Here is a 6582-nt window from a genome sequence, read left to right on the forward strand (position 1 = left end):
CTGACCACAGCAAGCCTGATGGGGGGCTCAAACTCACGAACTATGAGATCATGACCTGAGCCAAAGTCAGATGCTCAACCTACTGAGCCACCCAGGCACCCCAAATCTGTCACTGGTTTTCATAGCTTTCTGGATGACGTCCAAACTCCAAGACCAAAGTCCATTCGAATTGGGCCTCGCTTCCCTTCCAGCTCCAATTCTTTCCACTTCCCACATAAATCCATTGTTGGAGAAGTACTTACTTTAAAAAGTCATTTGGAGCCCTTTTGCATGCAAATTCTTTTTTTTTTTTCATTTTCCAATTCCAGTGTAGTTAGCATGCAGTGTTAATTAGTTTCAGATGTACCATATAGCGATTGAATAATTTCATGTATTAGTGGTCATTAAGAGAAATGCACTCGTAATCTCCTCCAATAACAAAACTAAAGACAAAAGACTATTGAATGGAAGAAGGTAATTACAAATGATATCTGATAAAGGATTAGTACCCAAAATATATAAAGAACTTGTACAATTGATACCAAAAAATAATCCAATAAACAAATGGGCAGAAGGCATGAACAGACATATCTCCAAAGAAAACATACAGGTGGCCAATAGACACCAAAAAGATGTTCAACTTCAGTCCTTATCAGGGAAATGCAAATCAAAACCCCAATGAGATATCACCTCACATTTGTCATAATGGCTAAAATTAACAGCACAAGAAAAAATAAGTGAGGATGTGGAGGAAAAGGAACTCTCCTGCACTGCTGGTGGGAATGCAAACTGGTGCAGCCACTGTGAAAAACAGTATGGAGTTTCTTTAAAAAGTTCAAAATAGAACTACCCCATGATCCAGCCATCCCACTCCTGGGTATTTACCCAAAAAATAGAAAAACACAAATTCAGATGGGTACATGCACCCCTATGTTTATTCTAGCATAATTTACAATAGTCAAATCATGGAAGCAACCCAAATGTCCATTGATACATTGATGGATAAAGAAGATGTGGTGTGTGTGTGTGTGTGTGTGTGTGTGTGTGTGTGTGTGATGGAATATTATTCAGTCATAAAAAATAATGAAATCTTGTCATTTGTAACAACATAGATGGAGCTAGAGTATGATGTTAAGCAAAATTAGAGAGAACTATGATATGATTTCTCTTATGTGAAATTTAAGAAATAAATGAGGAATAAAAAAGAGAGGCAAACCAATAAACAGACTCAAATATTGAGAACAAACTGAGAGTTACCAGAGGAGAGGTTGGTGGGCATATGGGTGAAAATAGACGATGGGGATTAAGGAGATCACTTGTGATGAGCACTGGGTGATGTATGGAATTGATGAATTGGTATATTGTACACCTGAAATTAATATACCACTGTATGTTAACTATATTGGAATTTAAAAAAGTCATTGAAGTAAAAACTTGGAAGTGTTATGCTTTGACCTTGGTGATTTCAGTTTCTTTGTGCCTACCTTAACCCAGCTGGAGAGTAGGTGGAAGAGAGGAGTTTCATTGAACACCAGCTGCTGCTGCTGCTGCTGCTGCTACTGTTGCTGCTGCTGCTGCTAATCTGAACTGTTCTGAATAAAACAGTTCCACTGAAATCAATGAAGCCATCAGAAATTTTGCCTTCTGACAATTTCATCTTTTATTTATTTGAAATCGTTCACATTGCATTCATATATCTGATACTATTTTTTAATACTTATACTCATTTTAACAGGAATCTAAGGAAGTGCACGGGTTAAATAAAATCTCAATTATTAAAACCGGTACAGACTACACTTCCTATTTTTCCTCATGATATCTCAACTAAAGAAAAACATCTGGTTAGGGAAGAATCATGAATATAGTTTGGAATCAACAAGCAATATTTTTTTTTTAATTCTTGCTTGACACAAACAATGCAAAATTATCAAAATGATAAATTTACTATTGGACTCTGAGCTTACTTAAAACAATTTTATACCTAAAGCTTGCCTTTATTTTAGTTTTGCTTTGTGACAGTAAACAAACTATCATTATGATATAGAAAGATCAAAATTTTTAAAGATAGTAATGTAGATATTATTTATGACATAAAGTGTTTTTTTTTTTTTATTCTGGTTAAGCATAATACTAATTACATCTGTATTTTAGCACTTAACACAAAGTTTCTGACATGACAGTTTATTTCCACAAATTGCATTTGTGCACCCTTTAGGTGCTAGTTGCTTGAATAAACCTCATTAATCCTTACAACAATTTTGAATGCTATGCATTTTATGGATTAGGAAGTTGAGCTTAGAATTAGCAACCTGTCAATGTCTCTCAGTTGAAACCTAGTAGAGCTAGGATTTTAATCCAGGTGTGTGTGTGTGTGTGTGTGTGTGTGTGTGTGTGTGTCCTGTTGCTGCTTTCCCAGAAAACAAAGATAATTTTTTGAATTTCAAATGTTTCATTGAAATGCTTTTTAAATTATTAAGTCATCCCTAACAGTATTACAGGTTTCCCCTGCTTTCCAAAAGTAGAATGCTCATATGAAATCTTTCATAAGCTGAAATGGCATAAATCAAAGAAGCAATTACCATAAATTTACATGGAAAAACTTTTTTTAGCATTCCCAGACCCAAAAAAAAAGAACTTCTCTTAGGCTTTTCTGATCCCTTACAACACATCTTGCTAATGGATGTACACAATGAATGGAAATAAAACACAGATATTCATAAACACAGTTCAAAGCTTCGGCAGTTTGATGCTAAGATGCTGAGTGTAGTTCCTGGAGAAGACGCTGGGCGGTGACACTCGCTGCTCTGGGTGTACACTACTTCTATTATGGCTCGATGCAAAACAAATGTTGAACACTATTTTCAGTTTATACCTTTTTCTGGTAAAAGCAAAAATCCTCTTTGAATTTCTTTTAGTCAGTGAAAATAGGTATGTTCTAATGTGAGTCTTCCATAAAAGCAAAGTGGTGGGTCATGAACTGTATATCAGAAATTGAACCTGGTATGACATGAACCTGTATACCAGAACAATATTCTCAACTTATTACCCCCAAAGAAACCTCCTTTTCCATAATGTTCAACTCAAAACACAAATTCTGTGGCCCTCAGCTGCCTGATTTGCCACAACTCCCTTCCAACACTCAGTCCCATTTTGTGATTGTTGGACAAGCTGCTTATCTTCTTTAGGCATTAATTTCTTCATTTGTAAAGGGGATGATATGAATATGATTAAAGAGACCATGTGTTGCTAAGGACTTGACTCAATGCCTAGCACATGATAAATGCTAAATAAATGTGATGTATGAATGAATGAATGGGTGAGTAGATGAAGTTATCTTAACTTGGGTTTCCCAGAAACAGATTTGAGATAATTTGAGTATAAGTATTTTAGTTGAGAGGTTATTCTAAAAACTTTGGTAGGGAAGCAAGGAAGTGAGCTAAGGAAGGAGGACAACGAATAAAGTGGGCAATATCAATCAAGTATCCACTGTGGGTAACCAGCAGTTAATTCTGCTGAGGAACTCTGGAAGAAAGCGTAGAACAGTCACCTCGCAGTTATCCTGTCAGTAGAAAAAGGGAGCTTTTATTATACACTGATTATCCCGGTGATTACACTGCTGGCTTACTGTAGTAGGGGCATGGCAACTCCAACTGGTCAGGAAATGCCCAAAGTAAAAAAAATGCAGATGCTAGCAATTAGAGCTAGTACTGGCATGTACTACATTGATAAGACTTAGGTCACCAAGAGCATCTGCTGTATGAATTAATGCACAGACACAAAAAAGGGACAAATGAGCCATATTTGATGAATTTACCACAGTTCAGATGGCCCTCGTGTTTGCAAGTTTAGAAACCTATTAGAGCAGCCCATCAAACAAATTAACATTAACCAAGCTCGAGAAATGGAATTTTAAAATCAGAATGCCAGTTTATTTCTTTTCATTTGTTTTTCATAAGTAGAATTCAGTGATTCATCACTTACATGCAACCCAGTACCCATCTAAACAAGTGCCCTTCTTAATACCCATTACCAATCTAGCCCATCTCCCACTGATCTCCCTTCATTAACCCTCAGTTTCTTCTCTATCATTAAGAGTCTCTTGTGGTTAGTTTCCTTCTTTTCTCTTCCCCCTCCTACCCCTATGTTCATCTGTTTTGTTTCTTAAATTCTACATAGGACTGAAATCATATGGTATATGTCTTTCTCTGACTTATTTCATTTAACATAATGCATTCTAGCTCCATCCACGTTGTTGCAAATGGCAAGATTTCATTCTTTTTGATGGCTGAGTAGTATTCCAGTGTGTGTGTGTACATATATATAAGGTATTTTCTTTATCCATTCATCAGTCAATGGACATGGACATTTGGGCTCTCTCCATAGTTCAGCTATTGTTGATAATGCTGCTATAAACATTAGGGTGCATGTACCTCTTTGAATCTGTATTTTTGAATCCTTTGAGTAAATAATAGTGCAATTTCTGGATCATAGAGTAGGAAACTCCATAGTATTCTCCCCAGTGTCTACACCGGTTTGCATTCCCACCAATAGTGCAAGAGGGTTCCTCTTTCTCCACAACCTTGAAATACCTGTTGTTTTTTGTGTTGTTAATTTTAGCAATTCTGACAGGTGTAAGGTGGTATCTCATTGTGGTTTTGATTTGTATTTCCCTGATAATGAGTGATGCTGAGCATCTTTTCATGTGTCTCTTAGTCATCTGGATGTCTTTAGAAAATGTGCTCTGCCCATTTCTTAACTGGGTGGTTTGATTTTTGGGTGTTGAGTTTGATAAGTTCCTTATAGATTTTGGACACTAACTCTTTATCAGATATGTCATTTGCATTTATCTTCTCCCATTCTATAGGCTACCTTTTAGTTTTGTTGATTGCTTCCTTTGCTGTGCCAAAGATTTTATCTTGATGAAGTCCCAATAGTTCATGTTTGCTTTTGTTTCCTTTGCCTTCAGTGATGTGTCTAGTAAGTGTCTAGTAAGAAGTTGTTCTGGCTGAGGTCAGAGAGGTTGCTGCCTGTGTTCTCCTCTAGGATTTTGATGGTTTCCTGTCTCACATTTAGGTTTTTCATCCATTTTGAATTTATTTTTGTGTACAGTGTGAGAAATTGATCCAGGTTCATTCTTCTGCATGTCACCATCCAGTTTTCCCAACACCATTTGTTGAAGAGACTGTCTTTTTTCCACCAGATATTCTTTCCTGCTTTGTCAAATGTTAGGCGATCATATAGTTGTGAGTCCATTTCTGGGTTCTCTATTCTGTTCCATTGATCTATGTATCTGTTTTTGTGCCAGTACCATACTGTCTTGATGACTACAGCTTTGTAGTATAGCTTGAAATCCAGAATCGTTATGCCTTTAGTTCTGTTTTTCTTTGTCAGGATTGCTTTGGCTATTATGGGGTCTTTTGTGGTTCCATATAAATTTTAGGATTGTTTTTACTAGATCTGCAAAAAATACTCGTGGTATTTAGATAGGGATTGCATTAAATGTGTAGATTGAGTTGCGTAGTATAGACATTTTAACAATGTTTGTTCTTCCAATACACGAGCATGGTATGTTTTTCCATTTCTTTGTGTCCTCTTCAATTTCTTACATAAGCAGAATGCCAGTTTGTTGATTTAAATTGAGAAATAACTATTACAGGGGCTGGAATGGTGGCAGTGCATATGATCAGAGCATTCTTTCTCTGTAAGAAGATATACAGTCCCCTCAATAAGAGAAAGTTTCTTATGAAGCTTGAGATCTAGACAAAACGAGTTGGAGGAAGTGAATTTTGATGACAATAAGCTAAAATACCTGATATATTCAACTTCCATTAAGAATAATTTTGAGGAATTAATATGGCAGAATTATATGGGGACCCTGAGCTTGCCTCATACCTGAAACACAGCTAGATCAGCATCAAACCATTTTGAACACCTAGGAAATTGATCTGAGGATTAATGCAACAATCTGCATAATTGAAGCCAGAGAACTTGGCAGGTGCATGGTGCAGAGAGGTTAATTGGGGGAGAGAACAGCCATGGAGCCACAGAGGGTAGGGAGACATTTTCATGGAGAGAGGACAGAGGGAGAAAGAGAAAGGGGGAGAATGCAGCATATCAGAGTCACACAAGAAAAGTCCTCCCCATGAAAGTAGCTAGAGAGAAAGAGAGAGAGAAAGAGTGAAAACACTTGCACAGGACTGGACAAAAAAATCTGTTCACCAAACCATTGACAGGGAGAAAGGAGAGGAGTTCAATACCACCAGATTCTATAACCAGTGGAGAGAAAAGTCTGAAATTTCAGAGCTCAGTGCCTGGAGGTGCTCTGGTGAAGAAGTAGCACAAAACCTCATAAGCAGGCAGCACACTCTGAGGGGACCGTGTGCCATATGGGGAGAAGCGGTTTCCCTGATTGGAGTGCATTTGGTAGAAGCCATATGGCCTCCCTGCAGACAAAAGTCCCAGTGGACCCCCTCATCCTCCCAAGGGCAGCCACGTTTACTGATATTGGAACAAAGATGCCAGAGGGGAGCAAAACCTGGTGCCAGCTATGTGTTGTGACTTGCCATGAACTCTGGGCCTCTGTCACTGTGAAACTGAGTGACC

The sequence above is a fragment of the Leopardus geoffroyi genome, chromosome B3, assembly GCF_018350155.1.
Source record: "Leopardus geoffroyi isolate Oge1 chromosome B3, O.geoffroyi_Oge1_pat1.0, whole genome shotgun sequence".
NCBI classification, from domain to species: domain Eukaryota; kingdom Metazoa; phylum Chordata; class Mammalia; order Carnivora; family Felidae; genus Leopardus; species Leopardus geoffroyi.